We start from the raw sequence: 20538 nt of genomic DNA, 5'->3' as shown, positions 1-20538 counted from the left end.
ACAGCCGTCGGTGTGCCGTTTCCAACACGCGTCACCATGACAACGCGATACAACCTCTCCCTCACTTCCTTTTTATTATTCAGCTGCATGCATCGCGCGCTCTAGTTGTTTTGCCCTCATGGGCACCTGACCTACTTAAACTTCCGGTGTTTAGACCTCGGGGTTCCAACACCTTGGAAACCGGGAACTCGTTATCCGCGATTCACTCACGCATCGGGTAAGACTCCACCAGCGCCAACCTCCATTATATGTTTTTTTGCTCAGTACGCTCGGCTCACTCTGCCCCTCTCCCCACCCCAGAGCTTTCACCCGTACCGGAGGATCCACTACCCGTGATCCGCAATATATCTGGTAAGAGTGATTTTCCCGCCAGCCTCACGTATTGTTCCCATACCTGCACACAGGCTCACTCTGCCTTTTCCACCCTAGAGCGCCCAGCTGATCACCCTAGCTGTCGAAACATCTCGCCGCTCACCTGATGACTTCGGATACGGTATAATTTTTATACAGCACAGTAATCTCTGAAGCCGCGTTCTCGTACACTATTACAGGTACGGGATTGTTGTTGTTCTTTCTACCTTCTTGCGGTTTTCCCATATTGTCACAGTACGTGCATGCTGAATTTTCCTTCCGATGCTCTTCTTCCTACAACACAGGTTCACTGATTCTCTATTTGCCCCTTCGGGGTAGACTCCTTTTAACCCCTGTTTTCAATAACTTTAAGAGTTTTTTGTCTCAAGCCTTGTTGCATTCATTATCAAATGTCTTTATTCTTTTTCTTGTAAAATCGTACCTTGCACTTACTGTTTCTCGACACATGATTGTATGCCTGTTACATTTTTGCTATGACTATGTACATTCATCCGTATCAGTTCTTTGGGTTCTTAACAAATCTCACGGATTTTTTCTATACTACTTGATCTTGAATTATCTCAGTGTCAGAGTTCAATCGCTCATTAACTCACTACTTACAGTTTGCGAATGTATCTTTTCCTTATATTTCCTGTTTTCTTTCACATTTGATGATTAGACATTACGATCGCTACGGATTATTCCTTTCCTTTTCTGTCTCCCCACCTTATTTTCCCGGTCTTTTTCGTTTTCCAGTTTAATTAGTATTGGGCCCACAGCATGAGGTCTCACCTTAATATTATTTAGGGTTTGGACTCACATTACCCAGTGATGCGAGGTTTGACTTTTTCCTTCCCCACGTTGTCAATCTTCTCAACACCAGATGTTACCATCCTCATCCACGAGCACTTCGCATGGTCCATGATCTTTCTCCTTTACTGAACAGTCACCCCAACACATAGGGTGGTTTTCCTCTCCTGTCATAAAAGGCACATTGCTCTTATCGTTTTCGTTTGATTATGTGACTTACTTGTACTTTTCAAGTACTAGGCCATGTGAACCATTGTGTTTCTTCTTTTTTTCTTTTTTGCTCTAATATTTATGATTTTCTTCTAAAGAATTTTTCTTTGTTTCCATGTCCTTCTCAGCCCTGAAGAGTCATAGCTACACACAGTGTGACGAAACACGTGTCGGCTGAATGTTCTTGCACCATGTATTGGTCAGACTTTGTTATATATAAAGAACACCACTCTAAAAAATATCATTGATGTTGATGTTTTCCTTTCAAGAAACCAGAGTCTCTGAATATTGTTCATTTCGCTTTATATGCTAACAGTAGCGTTATTCTGATTGCGTGCGCAGGACTTTGTTTGCTATGGTTGCACATAATATTTCCTCTTCCGGTGGCCTTTGTCAATCAGGTGATGTAAATAATGTTTCCGGTTGTAACATTTAGCTTGTATCAACACTTGTGGAGCCACCTCTCAAGTATAGGTCCCATGTGCGTAACGCTATCCTCTGCAGTCCCCGATGCACATGGTTCAGCCTGAATTGGGGACCCAACTCTTCATGGGACCACAGATGGTCAATAATTATCTGTGAGATAGGGTAGACTCAGGGGCCCTTCTTCACATTCTGCAATGGGTACTCATCATTTTGCGCTATGCCACTGATAAGACCTGGCAGTTTCCTGTGTAATTCGAATTTCTACAGAATATAGCGAGTGCAGTAATGTCTTAACCGGAGAATCTGCCCAAGGAAGATTTTCTTTATGACATGTAGGGTGCCAATTCTACAAATGCAGCTGCGTGTTTTGTCAGGGGGTTTTCTATGCTGCTCTGATACTAAAGCACATGTTCAATCAAGATGTCAATAAACTGTACTTTCGTTATCGAAACATGAGACGTAGTTATATATTTGGATTCACTTTGAATGGCTATTCCAAAAACTCAGTAGGCCTTTTCTACTTTCCTTCCCAGACAGGAAATATGTCTTCTATAAACCTAGACTAGTATCTCAGGTTTTTATTCAAGGTTATTGAATGTATGCTAGTTACAAGCTGCCTAAAAGGGGATCTAACTCTTTTTTGTGTACTTTTCCCAAGATTACCGGGCATTTAACAGTGATTGTTGCTCAAACAACATGTGTTTGTTTTCACCGATCAAGCCTTGTTCTCCCATATGCAGGGCATGAGCATGGATGTTGCTTTTCAGACTGTCGATATCTTGTCTACCTACTGGCACATGCATCAACAAAGACTTTTGCGATTCCTTAATAGCGATTTTTAAGGAATCGCAATTAAGGAATTGCAAAAGCCTATGCATGTGGGAATCGCTATAAAAATAGTGATTCCTACAAACTCCTTAATTGCGACTCGCAAATTGCGAGTCGCAATTAAGGAATGTGTAGTACATGTTCTGCTTGTTGAGCATTCTCTGTGCTTGTGGAATGTTCCTTTTACTATGTTCTAGGTTGCTTCATGCTTCTGTGTTCTCTCCTTTGGCAGTTGCGTTTGGCTTCTGCTGTGGAGAGTCCGCTCTTGTGTTTCCTGTTCTACTTAATAAAAGCAACTTGAGAAGAAAGCGGTTGTGGACCACTATTTATCTACAACAATTTTGGCGACGATTTCTTCATCAGCCCACGTTTGTTTCCACTTCGTTCTAGTCTTCATCACAAGAGCGGAACATCTCTACGCTTTCACCCTCCAAAGCTCGATCCTACAGAACTGTCTCTGCCTCTAGTCAATACAAACAGATGAGCTTTCCTGCGTGGTCAACTCTCCGTTTGTGGGTCTTTCTACGGATCGTCTTACGCGTCAAGCGTCTTACGCGTAAAGCGTGAGGGAAAGCCAAACCTGTGTGCAACGATTCGCTCTGGAGAAGGTTTTGTTTCAATTTAACTGCTGTAGAGACACTTGCGACTCACCTGTTTGCCTAGTTCTGGTTGCGGGCACGATCGGCGTGGGAGTGACAGTTGGTGCGACAGGAGCTCCTCTTCTCGTCGAGGTTTCCCTCCTCTGATGACATCATGGAATCTTCACTGCGGAGTGGTTCACGGCAAGAATCCTCTTCGTCACGCTAGAAGCTCTCTGCTCACCTCCCGTCAAGCGTCTAGTTACGCTCTCACGTCTCTGCGTCATCGACGTGGCGGCCATCTTTGTTTGGTACTGTTTCCAGGACAACTCCTTCCCTGTCAGCCACCGAGGTACGCTACTCGGTTTTTGAGCGCATTTGGCTGGCGTTTCGTTCTCTGAGGTGGCACACGGGTCGTGTGTCTCATCCGACCTGCTTTGGTTTCAGGTACTGTTTTACTGCCTTGCTTTGTTTCTCTCTCTTCATTTATAAGTTTATTTTCTGTTCTGTACAAGGCTCAGCGTGGTCAGCCATGACAAACGAGAATCCTTCTGTAGTGCTTCCTCCTAGTTTTCTGGCTCTGCCTGGACAACCTAGCATTTCTTGGGATGATTGGTTCCCAATGTTTGACAACTATTTGGATGCTCTAGATGCTCAAGAATACTCTGCAAAACGTAAGAAAGCACTCTTATTGGGTTCTTTGGGCAAAGAAGGTCAACGCATTTTTCGCTATTTACCTCAAGCACTACAAGCTAATGGGCAACCTGTGCCTGATGAATATAAGGAGGCCATTGGTAGGCTTGAGGTAAGATATGCGAAGGAGGAGAACTTAGTCATGAATCGATACAGGTTTTACACAAAAAGTCAAAGAACAGGCGAATCTATCGATGACTTTGTTGCCAGGTTGAGAGAGATGTCAGTGAAATGCAAGTTCGGTGGAATGACAGATGAACTTATTAGGGATCAACTTATTGTACAGTGCAATAACAAGAAGATCCAAGAGCGTCTTTGGGCGGCGAAAAATCCTAACCTACTGACAGCCATAGACCTAGCTAAAATTGTTGAGGAGTCTCAAGGATATATGAAGGAACTTGAAAAGAAGAATTCTGGTGACGTTAATGAAATTTCTGGTCAGGAATGCTCAGAACAAACACTCTTTTCCGGAGAACAAGCTGACATTGTAGTGGTAAAGAATAAGAAGCTTGTCAAAAAAGTTCCTTTCATCAAAAATCTTACTACACAGAAGTCCTCTGTAACTCGCATGTGCAACAGGTGTGGGAGCACCGTTCACTCCTCTGACTCTAAATTTTGCTTTGCAGCTAAACAAGAATGTTTGAAGTGTGGTAGGGTGGGTCATTATGCGAGAGTTTGTCGTAGCAAACCTCGTTCTTCTGTGGCTTCTGTGGACGTTAGTGCATTTGTTGATGAAGATGGTCACAAAATTCTGGTGGTTGATGGAGATTCGTCTGTGGTGTTGAGTGATGAACTCAAAGTCAGGCCTAAGGCACTTTTCATCATAGATGGCAAAGAAATTCACTTAATGGTGGATACTGGCTCAAGGTACACTATTATCCCACATAATCTTTTCTTGCTCAATTGGGGTACTAGGCATCTTTTACCTAAAGACATTTCCCCGGGTGGTTATCAAGGTGAGACCATTGACATTTTGGGGTACTTCAATGCACACATTATTTTTTCTTATAGGAACATACAAGGGAAAGTTTATGTTTCTAGGTCAGGCCCGGCAATTCTGGGGTGGGTTCACCAGTATGACTTGGCGATCATTGTCAACCCTCGTGCTTCACCACAGGTGATGATAATCGAGGATAATGACTTAGAGAAGATTTTGGACGATGCTAGCGCTGTATTCAGAGAAAGCTTGGGTCAACTCAAAGGGTATTCTCATCGAATTGTGTTGAGGGACCACTCCATTCCTGTGCAGCACAAGGTCAGGCGAGTCCCAATCGTTGTTAGGCAAGAGGTTAAGAGCATGATCGATGAGATGTTGGCCTCTGGAGTAATTGAACCAGTCGAGGCGTCACCCTGGGTTTCTCCCATAGTCGTCACAAAGAAATCGGATGGCAAGCTCCGTTTCTGTGTTGACTTAAGATCCTTGAATGATTGTGTGGTTGCGGACACCTTTCCTCTTCCCAACATATCCGAGTTGGTCACTACGTTACATGGTGCTAGAGTATTTTCTAAGCTGGATCTTAGAAGTGCTTATCACCAGATTAACTTGCATAAGGACTCTAAGCATTTAACTGCCTTCATTACACCTTTTGGCACGTTTCAGTTTACTCGCTTGCCTTTTGGGCTTAATTCAGCTGCCAGCGTATTTCAAAGGATGGTCTCCAATCTTCTTGAGGGAGTGGGTAATACGGTCTACTTTCAAGACGACATTTTGATCTATGGGCATTCAGTGGAGCAACATAATGTCACTCTCAAAATAGTGTTGGACAGGCTTTTGGCGGCTGGTTTGACTTTGCGAAAGGACAAATGCTAATTTTTGTCTGAGCGTGTAGACTACTTAGGGTACACCATTAGTGCAAGTGGGGTGAGCCCGAAGGAGGATCTGTGTAGGGCGATTCGCTCTGCTCCTCAACCTCAGGACAAGGACCAGTTACGGTCCTTTATGGGGCTTATCGAGTACTATGCTAAGTTTGTCAAGAACTTTTCTGACAAGACTTCTTGCTTGAGGTCACTGTTAAAGAGAGGAGTTAGCTTTGTGTGGTCTGCAGAGGTTCAAGAATCTTTTGAAGCTATCAAAAGAGAGATTTGTGAGGCAAAAGTTCTTACCCCGTTTGACATTAAGAAAAGTTCTGTGGTCACGGTTGATGCCAGTGCTACCGGTCTTGGGGCTATGCTTTCACAAATCTCTGGTCAGGATGAGCGTACTGTTGCTTTTGCGTCACGAACTTTAACAGAGGCTGAGAGGAATTACTCGGTTATCGAAAGGGAGGCCCTGGCGGCTTCATGGGCAGTGGAACACTTTCGTACCTACCTGTGGGGCATGAAGTTCGTGCTCAAAACCGATCACAAGCCTCTTGTTAAGATTCTCTCTCCGGGAGGGACGGGTAAAGGCTCGGCTAGATTAGCTAGGCTTGCTTCCAAGCTTCAGGAGTTTCAATACACTGTCCAATACATCCAGGGTTGGAGGAATACACAGGCTGATTGTCTTTCTAGGTTGTCGTTAGATTGGAAATCTGTGGGAGCTCCGTTCTCATCTGAGGATGATGTTGCTGTTGCTTCTATTGAAGATGCTGTGTTTGTTGGAGAAGGTGTTTTTCAGGCTGTTGATTGGGAGCGTGAAATGTCTGCCGATCTTACGCTACAAGAGGTCATTAAGCTTATCAGGCTAGGTTCTAGGAGAGAGAGTTCAGTGTCAGTTTCGGTACGTCCTTTCCTGAAAGTTTTGGAGGATCTTTCTCTGGTTACGGATAATTTGATTGTCAAAGGTGAAAGGTTTGTACCTCCTGGTGGTCTGAGAAGGAAATTGTTGGCTCTGGCCCACGAGGGCCATTTAGGCCAAACTCTCACACAACGCCGGCTGAGAGATAATTTCTGGTGGCCGGGTATGGATGCACAGGTGGTGGACTGGGTGGTGAATTGTCCTACTTGCAAGGAGGGCGAAAAGAGACTTAAGGTTGGTCCCAGCAACTCTCAAACTCACATACAGAACCCTGGTTCACCGTGGCACAGTATTTGCTTGGACTTTATTGGCCCTATGGGTGAACTTCATGAGAAGGACAGGTATGCTATTGTGGTTGTTGATGTTTACTCAAAATGGTTGGTGGTGGAGTTCACTCACAACATTACTACTGAAAGGACAATTGGGTTTTTGGGCGATTTGTTTAGAGATGAGGGTCTTCCGTCTGTGCTCATCACAGACAATGGTACTCAACTCACTTCTTTGGAAATGCAGTCTTTTCTTAAGGGTTGTGGTGTTACTCATCATCGTACCTCCTTGTACAACCCTCAAGGAAATGGCATGTGTGAAAGGGCTAATAGAGTGGTGAAGGGCATTATTCAAATGGCTTCCTCTGAGGGTCTCATTGTAAGGAAAATGGTCAATGAGATGTTATGGGCCTATCGCACCACACCCTTGGTAGATGGTCAATTGTCCCCTTTTCAACTGATGAGAGGGCGCACTCCGGGTTCCAAACTGGTTCCTGCTTGGATGAAGCGTGTGGTGGCTTTGCAAAAGAACCCCTCTGGGGTTGTTTCTTCGTCCACTGGGTGTTCTTTTCGGGTTGGTGACTTAGTTAAGGTCAAGAGTGGTAGAATTGCAAGGGGGTTGTCTAAATTCAAGGGGCCTTTTGCTGTGAAGAAGGTCTTGGATAATTGTGTTATCCTGAATAATGGGGAGTGTTGGAATTTTAGACGGGTGGCTCTTTATGAAAAGGGTGGGTCTCTGGCCAGTGGGTGTGATTCTTCTTCAGCTGAAGGTAACAGTGGTTATCTTTTGGCGCCCTTGCCACACGAGGCTACCTTGGTGTCTCCTGCGTCTCATGTGGTTGGTGGGTGGGGAGATTCTGGTGCCTCTGGTGTTCACTCTGCTCCAGATGCTATTCCTCTTCCTTTGCCTTTGCCTCGGGGTAGGGTTCAAAGGTTTAGAAGAGCTCCAGCTTATTTGCAAGATTTTGTGTGTTGAGGTGTTTTTTTCTTTTCTTTCTTTTGCTTTTCTTTTCATTAGAAAGAAAGAAGATGTGTAGTACATGTTCTGCTTGTTGTGCATTCTCTGTGCTTGTGGAATGTTCCTTTTACTATGTTCTAGGTTGCTTCATGCTTCTGTGTTCTCTCCTTTGGCAGTTGCGTTTGGCTTCTGCTGTGGAGAGTCCGCTCTTGTGTTTCCTGTTCTACTTAATAAAAGCAACTTGAGAAGAAAGCGGTTGTGGACCACTATTTATCTACAACAGAATGCCGTCCCAATCATTCCTATGGGCCTCCAGGCCCATAGGAATGATTTGGAGATTGCATGAGCAAATTGCGAGTACCAGTAGGTACTCGCAAAATGCTCATGCAATTTCAAGGGTGCAAGGGTGTCAAAATGACACCCTATTGCACCCCTGAAATTGATCTGTGCACATATGTTGCACACACACATGCTCTAAGGGCATGTGTGTGCGCAACATGAAACTTTGAAAAATGCACAAAAGTGCATTTTTCAAAGTTTTTGCAAATTACCATGAAGTTCAACTTCATGGTAATTTGCTCCCCCTATTAGCGAAATCGCTAATATTTTAACTTTAATACATTGCATTTAAGGAATCTCAATTTGGGATTCCTTAAATGCAATCGCAATTTAAGGAATCGCTATTTAGAGATTCCTTAAATTGCGAATTTTGCATTTGGGATGATGCATCCCAAATGCAAAAATACCGGTCGCAAAGGGGCAGATTCTGCTAATCTGCCCGTTTGCGACCAGTTTTCTCGTTGATGCATGTGGCCCCTAGTCTTTTAGAATGATCCCATTGGAAGCCATACCCACTAATTTGCTCTTGGAATCCTCACTATTCATGACCACGGTATCCTTGCTGTTGTGTTTTGTGGTTATAGTGAGGTTATTAATCACAAGTGGGGCTGTGAGCTTTCCTGATTACAGTGTGTTTTCTAATCTACATGTTTTTAACCAGGATCCAAAGACCCATAGCCACCGTTTTTTTTCTCAGAATTCCTCTTCATGATTCGTGCTGAAAAGTGAAGGGCAAGTGGCTTCGGAGGGCCGGGACCTGTGGAGTTCATTCTATAGCATTAATGTCATTGTCATTCACTGCCGTGCCGGTGTCAGGGGATCTTTGGATGATGCCATTATACCCCAGAAAAGAATGACATTGCGTGTTATGTCAAGACATTGCCCAGACAGGGCAGGGCTCAAAGTGACACAGGTTTTCACAAACCCTATCAACGCAGTATTGATCGTAGAGTACTTCATTCTATCCATGAACATGAATTTGGGCTTCATCTGTGCAAATGGCTGCTAAATTCAAATCTTCTTTGTGCTTCCAAACAGGAAAGAGACACGAACAGTGGTACTCTCTGTGAAACCAAGCAAGCATTTGGTCAATTCAAGAACAGTTTAGGATGGTTGTACCACAAAAGGAGAGATACACAACATTCCACTTCATAGTGTGATGCTGCCCAATGCGCAATCTGTCATTGTGAAATGATGTCACCTGACAATGACTCTCTTTACAGTGGTGACAAAGATGATGGTGACAAGACTGAAGTGTATCCTAATTATGCTGCAATAAACTCCAAAATAGGAGATTTCATAAACTCATTTTATTAAACTCTATCAATGTGGAGAAGAGAGCATCAACTAAAAATGGATCTTTGTAATACTGGTATGGACTGTGGTCCCATACTCGATGGCCCTCAGTGCTATTCTGGGCACCCTCCTCTTAAAGAAAACTCAGAAAAATAAACAACTGAACCAAACGGCCTCTTGAGTCATAGAGCCATTGAGTCAATTCGATCCGTTGAGCTATAGGGAATTCAGGTAGCCTATGAAAGCTGCACTAATATGAACCTTGGAACAATATTGGCTAGTGTTCTGGCATTCTGGTGTGGAGTTTGACTTATTCTGAAGTCTATGTATAAATTTCAGAGTAAGACGTACTAGACTGGAGTGTTTCAATAATATAGGTTATATCCCTTAATTGTTCTTGTTGAGTTGCTTACTATCCTATTTGAAAGGAAGTTGTATGTTCTGGAGCAATCTCAAATAATAGTTTATGTTCTTTGATATACTAAGTGTTTGTTTCTCTACGGCCAATTGTGAACCTAAAGGCATTCCAACAATTTTTACCTTCTTAAAGATTGTAATTTGACACCCCCCTGCATAGAAAGATTCATATTCTGTGGATCATTTTTCTTTTCTAATTAGAATTAACACACATGTATTTGAATTTTAGCATTCACCTATTCAGTCCTAATTCATCCATTTTTTTCCTCAAGAGTGATTATTAAAGGTCTGTGAGCCATACGAGTAATTCCCTGTAGGGTGAAAAAAAGGATCACATTATCAACAAGTACACAGAAACCCAAACCCGTACCTCCAGTGCTCATTAAGTGGTTTCAAGTTATCCTGAAAACTGTGTAGGGATAAAAGGTATCCTTCTGGAAGTTCACAAGATAGGGCAGTTAGGACCCCGTCTTTTGTAACAATACATACCATAGTTGTTAGTCTTTTATATAATAAGGAACATCTCCTTTCTTTTCTTTCCAGATGCTTCATCAAACATTCCTAGTCTTTTTAAAACAAGAGCATTATCTATTGCACTACATTCTGCAATCAGATCCAGCATCACAGCTGATGCAGCTTGGCTTGGCTTGGCTTTAGCAGATTTCAAAAAATGCTTATAACACCTAATAAAACAGTGTGCAGGTTTCTCTTTGGGTAGAAGCCCAGATGCCCCACCTCTGATACAATCCCTCCTCTGGATAAAATATACTTCTTAATTTACCAGATTTTCAGTAATTTTCGCTAAACAGAGTACTTTGGGTAACGGTCTGAAATAGGCTGTATCAGAAATCTCCAAACTGAACTACTTTACCTGTGGAATTATCCATGCCTTTTGCAAGTCTGATGGCATAATGACTTCTTTAAAGATTTATTAATAATTAAAAAGGGCAAGCGAGAAAAAAGAATTCCATGTTTTCAATCAATATCTATGATTGCAAAAAAGGTCACCAGAATAATTTACACATCTTCATTTATGAGTGATCTTTTAAAATTCACAAATAGAAGCCTTTGCTAAACTGAACTATTTATATATCCCTTTTAGTTCAATAAATTGCTCATAAACCTTTTTTGGCTCTAGCTAGAGTATTTGGCAAATCTCCTTTGATTTAGCAGCAGAGAAAAAAATGACGTTGAGTTATCTATATATTTGCATCAGTGTTTCAGTTTTCTCAATCATAAATATTGATTTCTTACAGTCCCTTTTAAAAAGGCACTAACTCCTTGTTCTGTTCTATCAGGATTTTTCACTTTTCTAAGAATATCTTTATTAGTCTTTTGTGGATGATTTAGCATTTAAAATGCATTAGGTATTATGGGCCGTAACATTCAAAAACTGTATTTTGTAGTACATTTAGTAGCTCTTAAATAGTACTCCTCACATATTACACAATGTTATTCACTAGTCTATGTGCAGAAGTCTCTGCCCCCGCCTCGCCTATTTTTTATACGCAGAGATCTCCGCCTGACTGTGGACATCCCCGCATGCCTATGTTTTAGTGCTAAATGTGGGAGAGAGAGTGAGAAGTGGATGTAAAATGTGAAATATTAACTGGAAAGAGAGAGAGGTTAAGCAGAGGAGTTTAGAGAGGTACATGCACCCACTCAAAAAAGAGTAAGCCCATTGCTATTCACAAACTGCTCCTTTATAGTGACTTTATCTCAAAAAGACCCAAAACAGTAGTATATGTACTCCAGCTCAGACTTGGAGTACGTTCAGCACCACACATGTCAAACCACTGCTATTGCAACACCCTTCCATAGAAAATTATGTAGGAAGGGCGCTTAAATACAACTCTTCAGGAAACATGTTAAAATGTATTTATTTATTTAGACTTTTTAATATATATATATATATATATTTTCCCATAGCATTATATTATCTACTGGCAGTCGCCAGTAGATAGTTATAGTTAGGACCGAGTTCCCATAGGAAATCTGAAAATTCTATTTTGAATACCTTTGGCGCCGGTTGACGAATCCTCGTGAAATTTACAAAACTAATGGGGCGCTCCGCTCAGCTCCTACCCTGAAAGTCTCGGGGTGATTCGTCAAGCGGGGGCTGAGAAAAAAGGGGGGTCCCATAACGCGTTTTCCCCATGCATTTTCCCATAGGACCTTTAGTCGAAGGTACAGCCCGAACGGCTGAACAGAATTACTTGAAATTTGACAAAGAGGTAGTCCTCAGGTCAGGCATGTGCCTTTTGCATATATGGTGTCCATCTGTTCAGTAGTTCCTGAGAAAATTGCAGTTAAAAGTACATAAATATCTATAGGTGGGCACCGTGCGCGCACCGTGCTTGCTTGCATTTTGTGTACAATAAAACTTTGTACATTCTCCTGGTGTGCCGTTCCTTTGCTTTATCACCTTCGGTGGAAGGACGTTTGAAGCTATTCTTGGGATATATTTCGGTTGCTGTAACCGCTGAATCGGCACCAACATCGTGGGACTGGTGAGCCTCTAAGCACAGCAGTTTTTGGACATATTATGTTATGGTAATACCTATGAGTTATTTTACATGATGTAAAAATGATTATTAGAATAACGCATTGACATTATGTGGCTATTATGTTTGGCGGGGTATATATCTGTAACGATGAAGCACATGTATTTTTTCTATGTCCATTAAATGATGCACTAGCACTTGCACTTTAAAAAGAGCGGTCATCAGCCAAAGTGTTGTCATGTGATCAAGGGCGGGATCGCCCGAAACGCGTAATGGCGGACAATGGCTAAATAAATAATTGCACGAAAAAGATTGGGTCTGCGCTCGTTTGTTTTCCAACCGAGGGAAGAGTGAAGGCGAGTGGTGGTGATATATATATATATATATTCACTTAAAAAACCACAGGTTTCACACATGTTATAGTTAGCTGGACATTTCCCTCGTAAAAAAACAATGAAATTCCCCCGTTATAGTTAGTAAAGGGAACTATAACTCACGTGACCGCAATCCACTGCTGATGACGTCAGATATTACATCACTGTATTTATTCACTTATTTACCCATTTTTATTTCCTTTATCCTTTAGCTATACATATGTAATAAATATTTATTTTACAGAAAGACACATATGTCATCAGTGATGTAATATCTGACGTCATCAGCAGTGGATTGCTGTCGCGTGAGTTATAGTTCCATTTACTAACTATAACGGGGGAATTTCATTGGTTTTTTACGAGGGAAATGTCCAGCTAACTATAACATGTGTGAAACCTATGGTTTTTTAAGTGAATTTGCAGGGTTTTTTAAATGCTAATTCCTAACTATAACATGTGTGAAACCTATGGTTTTTTCAGTGAATTTGTACGTTTTTTTAAATGCTAAGTTATGTATTTATTTCTTTTTTTAAAGGTTTTTCACCGTGCGCGTACCGTGCGCGCACGATGCGCTTAGCGCACCGTGCGCGCTCTGTGGGCGCACGGTGCGCTTCGCACACCGAGCGCCCACGTTACGCCGTTCGCGTAATTTTCCCGTTTCTACCGTGCGCGCACGGTAAGCGCACTCCGCGATTTTTCGTAAAAATATTAAAAACATTTATGGCCCTTGGGGGTCCTTTGGGGACCCCCTGACAATGGCTAGGGGGTCAGGAACTGTCCACCTTGCCCCCTTTTCATGTTCTCCACCTTTATTTTTCACCTCCCTCGGACTGCGAGAGACAAAATGGCGGCCGACACTTCCTGGTTTCGACCGATTCGAATGTTTACTAAGATCTAACAACCAATCAGAATTGCGCTCGCGCACGGCACGGTGCGCTTACCGTACGCGCACGGTGCGCGCCTATAGATATATATATGCTTTTAAATGCTATTTTCTCAGAAAATACTGAACAGATTTACACCAGACCTGCAAAAGGCACATCCCTGACCTGAGGACTACCTCTCTGCCAAATTTCAAGGTTTTCTGCTCAGCCATTCGGGCTGTAGCGCGGACTAAAGGTCCTATGGGAAAATGCATGGGGAAAACGCATTTTGGGACCCCCCCTTTTTCTCAGCCCCCGCTTGACGAATTCACCCGAGACTTTCAGGGACGGAGCGGAGCGGAGCGCCCCACCTATTTTGAAAATTTCGCGAGGATTCGTCAATCGACGCAAAAGTTATTCCAAATAGAATGTTGCAGATTTCCTATGGAAACACGGTCCTAACTATAACTATCTACTGGCGACCGCCAGTAGATAATATATATATAACAACGAAATCGGCCTATCCTTTACATACAGTATGAACAGGTCAGAAATCCCTTTCCTGGACACTTTGATCTACATTGAGAATGATCAGATTCAATCGACATTATACAGAAAGGAAACAGCGACAAACAGTATCCTACATGGAACTAGCTTCCACCCCAAGCCCCTCTTGGACAGTATTCCCTATGGGGAATTTATGCGATTGAAACGGAACTGTTCTAAACCAGAAGATGCCGAAGACAAAATTCATGAATCCATGGAAAGGTTCAGAGAGCGAGGTTACTCAGAACCCACCCTCAAGAAAAACAAAAAAAGAATTGATAATAAAACCCGAGCAGAGACCTTAATACCCAAAATGACACCAATACCTGAAGATGGAAAACAAATACCAAGATTTGTAACTACCTACAGCAAAGAAAGTAGCACCATCATGGGCAAAATTAGAAAACATTGGCACCTAATCATGAAAGACCCAGACATAGGAAAACTAGTTGGCACTAAACCAACTGTCACATATCGAAAAACCAAATCTCTCAGGGATATGCTTGTCAAAAGCCATTACGTACAAAAAGAAGAAACAACTTGGCTAACAGAAAAACAAAATGGATTTATCAAATGCAATTCATGCAAGGCATGCAAGATTGGCAAAAACATAAGAACTATTACAGAGCCTAACGGAAATGTTGTAACGATAGGGACAAGAATAACCTGTAACACCAAATTTGTGATCTACGTCATTGAATGCACCTGTGGACAGAAATATGTGGGAAGCACCATCTGCCCACTAAAAAAGCGTATTCTTGAACACATTCGAGCAGTGAAAAATAAAGACATTGCCTATGCAACTGCAAAACACATGATACTCTGCCAGAAGGGGAATTGGAGATCAATGTGTTACTATGGGATTGACACCATCCCAGAAAATGAGCGAGGCGGCAACAGAATCAAGAAACTACGCCAACTTGAATCACGCTACATAATTAAACTCAAAACAAAGAACCCGAGAGGCATGAATAATGACGAAGAACTTTATGTACACCTAGAATAATGTCCCGTTACATGATGAACTTGTTGACCTCCGATGAACCTGATAGGGACCTCTACTCTCTCACCTTACTTGTTTTCTTCTCTTGTTTGTGCTCCTCTTCTTTTTACTTCCGCCCATGAAAACATAGGACTTTGAAACCTTTGCATTCTACATTAACTATGCCGCTCATATAATAATTGTACTATACAGTTACTTGAGCATGTAATCTACACTGTTAGATAGCATGATATCACTGTCACTTATCGTTTCTTTACTAGCACTATAACTTACAATCATATGAAATGTCTGGTACTAGACCGTAACTCAGTTTAATGTCTCTTTTCCTGTTATTTAACAGTCGAATATGAGTACCCTTTTGGATCTAAATACACTTTTGTTTTTTTAATGCACTACATCACCCACAATGCAACATTCAGATCTAGTGGATGTATATAAGGTGCAATAGAGAAAGGACTCACTGACCGTGACCAAGGCCTTGTTGGCTGAAACGCGTTGGTGGAGCTGTGTTGCAAATAAATTAACTTTTGAAAAATCTCTCTCCTGAGTGCCGCATCTTTGGATTTATAATTAACTTTGGGGCCTGGATCCGGCCCGTATGCAGAGCACCCGCTGCCAGTGTGCCCCGGAACTTTGGGTCCCTTTGTTTGGCGATATATATATATATATATATATATATATATATATATATATATATTCTCAAGTAATCCCTCCAGCAGGAAGGACAAACGGGACGCACTCTCTGCAACCTTTTTGCGCTTTTTTTATTTTCAATTCCTTTACTGCACGGGATACAGGCATGAACAGATCTATGCGTTTCGGTATCCCAGATACCTTGCTCACGATCAACTGTTTACTTGGCACCACCTCCTTTAAATTTGCTGGTTGTTACATCATTTCCTGGCAGTGACCCAAGTTCCCTTTGCATTCTGGAGAATGTAGTTTTTATCAAAAACATTTTTTTAACTTTTTGTGCCATATATCTTTATATTACATCGGACTCTTAACAATAAGAAATTAATGGAAATTATATAAAGGTAATATAATGAAAGACGGGAAAGAGTTCAATGTCTCTATTTCACATGCCCGAATAGCAAGTTCATTTTATGTTGATGAACCCTACCTTGGAAATAAAAGAAGCAGTTGACAACAGGCTTCAAGAATGGGCAGGACGGGAACTTATAAATGAGGATGAACGAAAATATCTAACAGTGACTCATCCAATTACAGCTACAATTTATTTTCTGCCTAAACTTCATAAGGACCAAAAAAAAAACACGGGCAGACCTATCTTGTCAGCAAAGGGATCGTTGTTGGAACCTATGGCCAATTACATTGACTATTTTCTAAACCCCTACGTAACTCAACTCAGCTCTTACATACAGGATACAACGGACCTGTTAAGGCTACTGCAAAATACTCTCTGGCAGGATACATATCAACTGGTAACAATGGATGTCATATCCCTGTATACCAATATAGGGAATGACATGGGCCTGGAAGCATGTGATTTCTTTTTAAAAGATCGTAATATCAAATACTGTGAACATAACAAGATGCTCCTAGAAATTATATCAATATGTCTAAACAAAAATATCTTTATATTCGGAGAGGAAGTGTATCGCCAGAGGAACGGGACTGCAATGGGATTTTCATTTAGTCCCAGTTATGCTTGCCTAGCGATAGGATACTGGGAAAAGGAGGTGGCATGGTGTGAAAGTAATGACAGAATGTTGAATAAAGTCGTCAGTTGGAGATGGTTCATTGACGACCTATTCATCATATGGGATGGAACAAAAATGGAATTCCAAGAATACTTTGAGCTGTTAAACAACAGTAAAAAAATCTAAAATTTACATATGAAATCAGCAAGGAAAAAGTGGTATTCTTGGACACAGAAATTTACATCAAAAATGGCCATATACAAGCAACATTACACAGAAAAAGCACAGCAACCAATGCCACCTTAGAAGCAACAAGCTTTCATCAAAAAACCCTAATCTCAAGCATTCCTTATGGTGAATTCCTGAGGATTCGGCGAATCTGCAGTGAAGAAGATGAATGGCGAAAGCATGGAAACAACACTATGGAAAGGTTCAAGAAAAGGAAATACAATGCTAACATAGTTAAAAAATGCTGGGAAAAAACGAACAGCAAAACACGAGAAGAGTGTTTATCCCGAAAACAAAAGACAACAGAGCAGGAGACCATTCGACTTATAACAGACTACTCACTAGAGAGTAAGCAAGTAGTGGGTATTCTAAGAAGAAACAGGAAGATATTACAGCTTGCTGCTACTGTGAAGGAACTAGTAGGGAAGCACCCAACGGTGACATACAGGAGAGCAAAACACTTGAAGGATCATCTAATTCACAGTCATTTTAAAGGAAAAAGCTAAGAAACTACATGGTTGAAGACAAAAGGGTTTATAAAATGCCATATGTGTAAAGCCTGCCAAATTGCCCAACAAACAAAAGAAATAAAAATGGCAGACAACAAAACCTGGGAGATTCGTCAATTGATAACATGCAAGACGCAATATACAATCTACATATTGGAATGTCCTTGTCCATTGAAATATGTAGGGAGTACAATCTTTGAATTGAAAAAGAGAATATTGGAACACATAAGAGCAACAATACACAAAGATAAATCTAATGCAGTGGCCAAGCATATGGAGCAATGTCATCAAGGGGACTGGAAGCAATTGAAATTCTCCAGAATGCAAAGGGAACTTGGGTCACTGCCAGGAAATGATGTAACAACCAGCAAATTTAAAGGGGGCGGTGCCAAGTAAACAGTTGGTCGTGAGCAAGGTATCTGGGATACCGAAATGCATAGATCTGTTCATGCCTGTATCCCGTGCAGTAAAGGAATTGAAAATAAAAAAAGCGCAAAAAGGTTGCAGAGAGTGCGTCCCGTTTGTCCTTCCTGCTGGAGGGATTACTTGAGAATTTGAAGCGGCGTGGTTCTGCCGCAGGGATAAGCACCCACGAGGAGCGCTGCAATTTCCCGGTGAATGGGAACTGTGAGAGTGGATATATATATATATATATATATATATATATATATATATATATATATATATATATATATATATATATATATATATATATATACTGAAAAAACCATAGGTTTCACACACGTTATAGTTACGAATTAGCATTTAAAAAACCTTGCAAATTCACTTAAAAAACCATAGGTTTCACACGTTATAGTTAGCTGGACATTTCACTCGTAAAAAACCAATGAATTTCCCCCGTTATAGTTACTGCAGGCAACTATAACTCACGCGACCGCAATCCTCTGCTGATGACGTCAGATATTACATCACTGATGACATATGTATCTTTATGAAAAATAAATATTTGCAATATATGTATAGCTAAAGATTAATGGAAGAAGACATGGGTAAATAAGTGTCTAACTACAGTGATGTAATATCTGACGTCATCAGCAGAGGATTGCGGTCGCGTGAGTTATAGTTGCCTGCAGTAACTATAACGGGGGAATTTCATTGGTTTTTTACGAGTGAAATGTCCAGCTAACTATAACGTGTGAAACCTATGGTTTTTAAGTAGGGGTGGGCGGAATTTGCGGAATTAACCTTCGCAAATTATCGCGAGAATGTTTAAAATTATCGCAAACAAGCAGAAATATCGCAAAGATGCGGAAGTTTTTTTCCGGCATGTTCGCGAGATTTTCTGCATGGTTGCGGGTCGCCAACTTACCCATGTGGTTGCTTGCGGGCGCGGCCATCTTGTTTTGAGTTGTTCTCGCGGTGCATGATCGCGAGAAGAAAGACGTGATCACGCGACGCATGACGTCACTGCGGGCGCGAACTGTCGCGAGACAGCGCAAATGGCTAAAAACAATACAACATCTCATGGAGAACGCGACCGGATCAAGAAAACTTGTCGGCGAACGCAGGGATTCAGGTAAGGCGATCGCGCGCGCGCGAGAATGTATCATTTTACAGCGCGAGCAAGAAACAAATTATCGCCAAGCTGCGGAAACCGGAATTTTTGACATTTTCGCGCTCTCCGCGGAACGCAAAAATGTCAAATTATCGCAATTTCCGCGAACAGAACGAAATTTTTGCCCAGGCCTATTTTTAAGTGAATATATATATATATATATATATATATATATATATATATATATATATATATATATATATATATATGCCACAAGGAATCGCCTCACCAACCGCACAGCTTTCCAGCGCGAAAGACGAACACGGACCCAGAGTAAGTGCTTAGTGGTTTTTATTAAATCAAAAACCCAATAGCTGCCATGACGCGTTTCGGCCTTCCAGAGGCCTTGATCACATGATATATATATAAACGCTCCAAGTTGCCCTCCAGCTTAAAAATGCACTCCAACGACCTTTGATTCCACGGGTAGAGGCAGGGTCTGCATGCAGCTTGTGGCAGCGATCTTTTTCTCTGCTTAAGTTCTTAACGCCTGACGCGTTTCAGTGCTTCCGCACTTCCTCAGAGGCGTAACGAATATCCTCCACATGTCCCTCCATTTGAATATCAATCCACCAATGGGCGGCTCAGATGCGCCAGATGGAATTCTGGGGCATGTAGTTTTTGAGCCCTCCAATGGGCTGTAGCACACTTGTATTGCTCGTCATCCCTACTAGGAAGTTCCCACTATGAGCTCCATTGTATATAGAGCCCACTGGCCCCCATGCAATTGTGGGGTGGTGCATTTTCTACGGCGAGGCTGCCGCAATGTATAAACGCTCCAAGTTGCCCTCCAGCTTAAAAATGCACTCCAACGACCTTTGATTCCACGGGTAGAGGCAGGGTCTGCATGCCGCTTGTGGCAGCGATCTTTTTCTCTGCTTAAGTTCTTAACGCCTGACGCGTTTCAGTGCTTCCGCACTTCCTCAGAGGCGCAACGAATATCCTCCACATGTCCCTCCATTTGAATATCAATCCACCAATGGGCGGCTCAGATGAGCCAGATGGAATTCTGGGGCATGTAGTTTTCAAGCCCTCCAATGGGCTGTAGCACACTTGTCCTGCTCGTCATCCCTACTAGGAAGTTCCCACTATGAGCTCCATTGTATATAGAGCCCACTGGCCCCCATGCAATTGTGGGGTGGTGCATTTTCTACGGCGAGGCTGCCGCAATGTATAAACGCTCCAAGTTGCCCTCCAGCTTAAAAATGCACTCCAACAACCTTTCATTCCACGGGTAGAGGCAGGGTCTGCATGCCGCTTGTGGCAGCGATCTTTTTCTCTGCTTAAGTTCTTAACGCCTGACGCGTTTCAGTGCTTCCGCACTTCCTCAGAGGCGTAACGAATATCCTCCACATGTCCCTCCATTTGAATATCAATCCACCA

The sequence above is a fragment of the Triturus cristatus genome, chromosome 3_2 (assembly GCF_964204655.1).
Source record: "Triturus cristatus chromosome 3_2, aTriCri1.1, whole genome shotgun sequence".
Taxonomy (NCBI): Eukaryota; Metazoa; Chordata; class Amphibia; order Caudata; family Salamandridae; genus Triturus; species Triturus cristatus.
Note: the sequence above shows the minus strand (reverse complement) of the source record.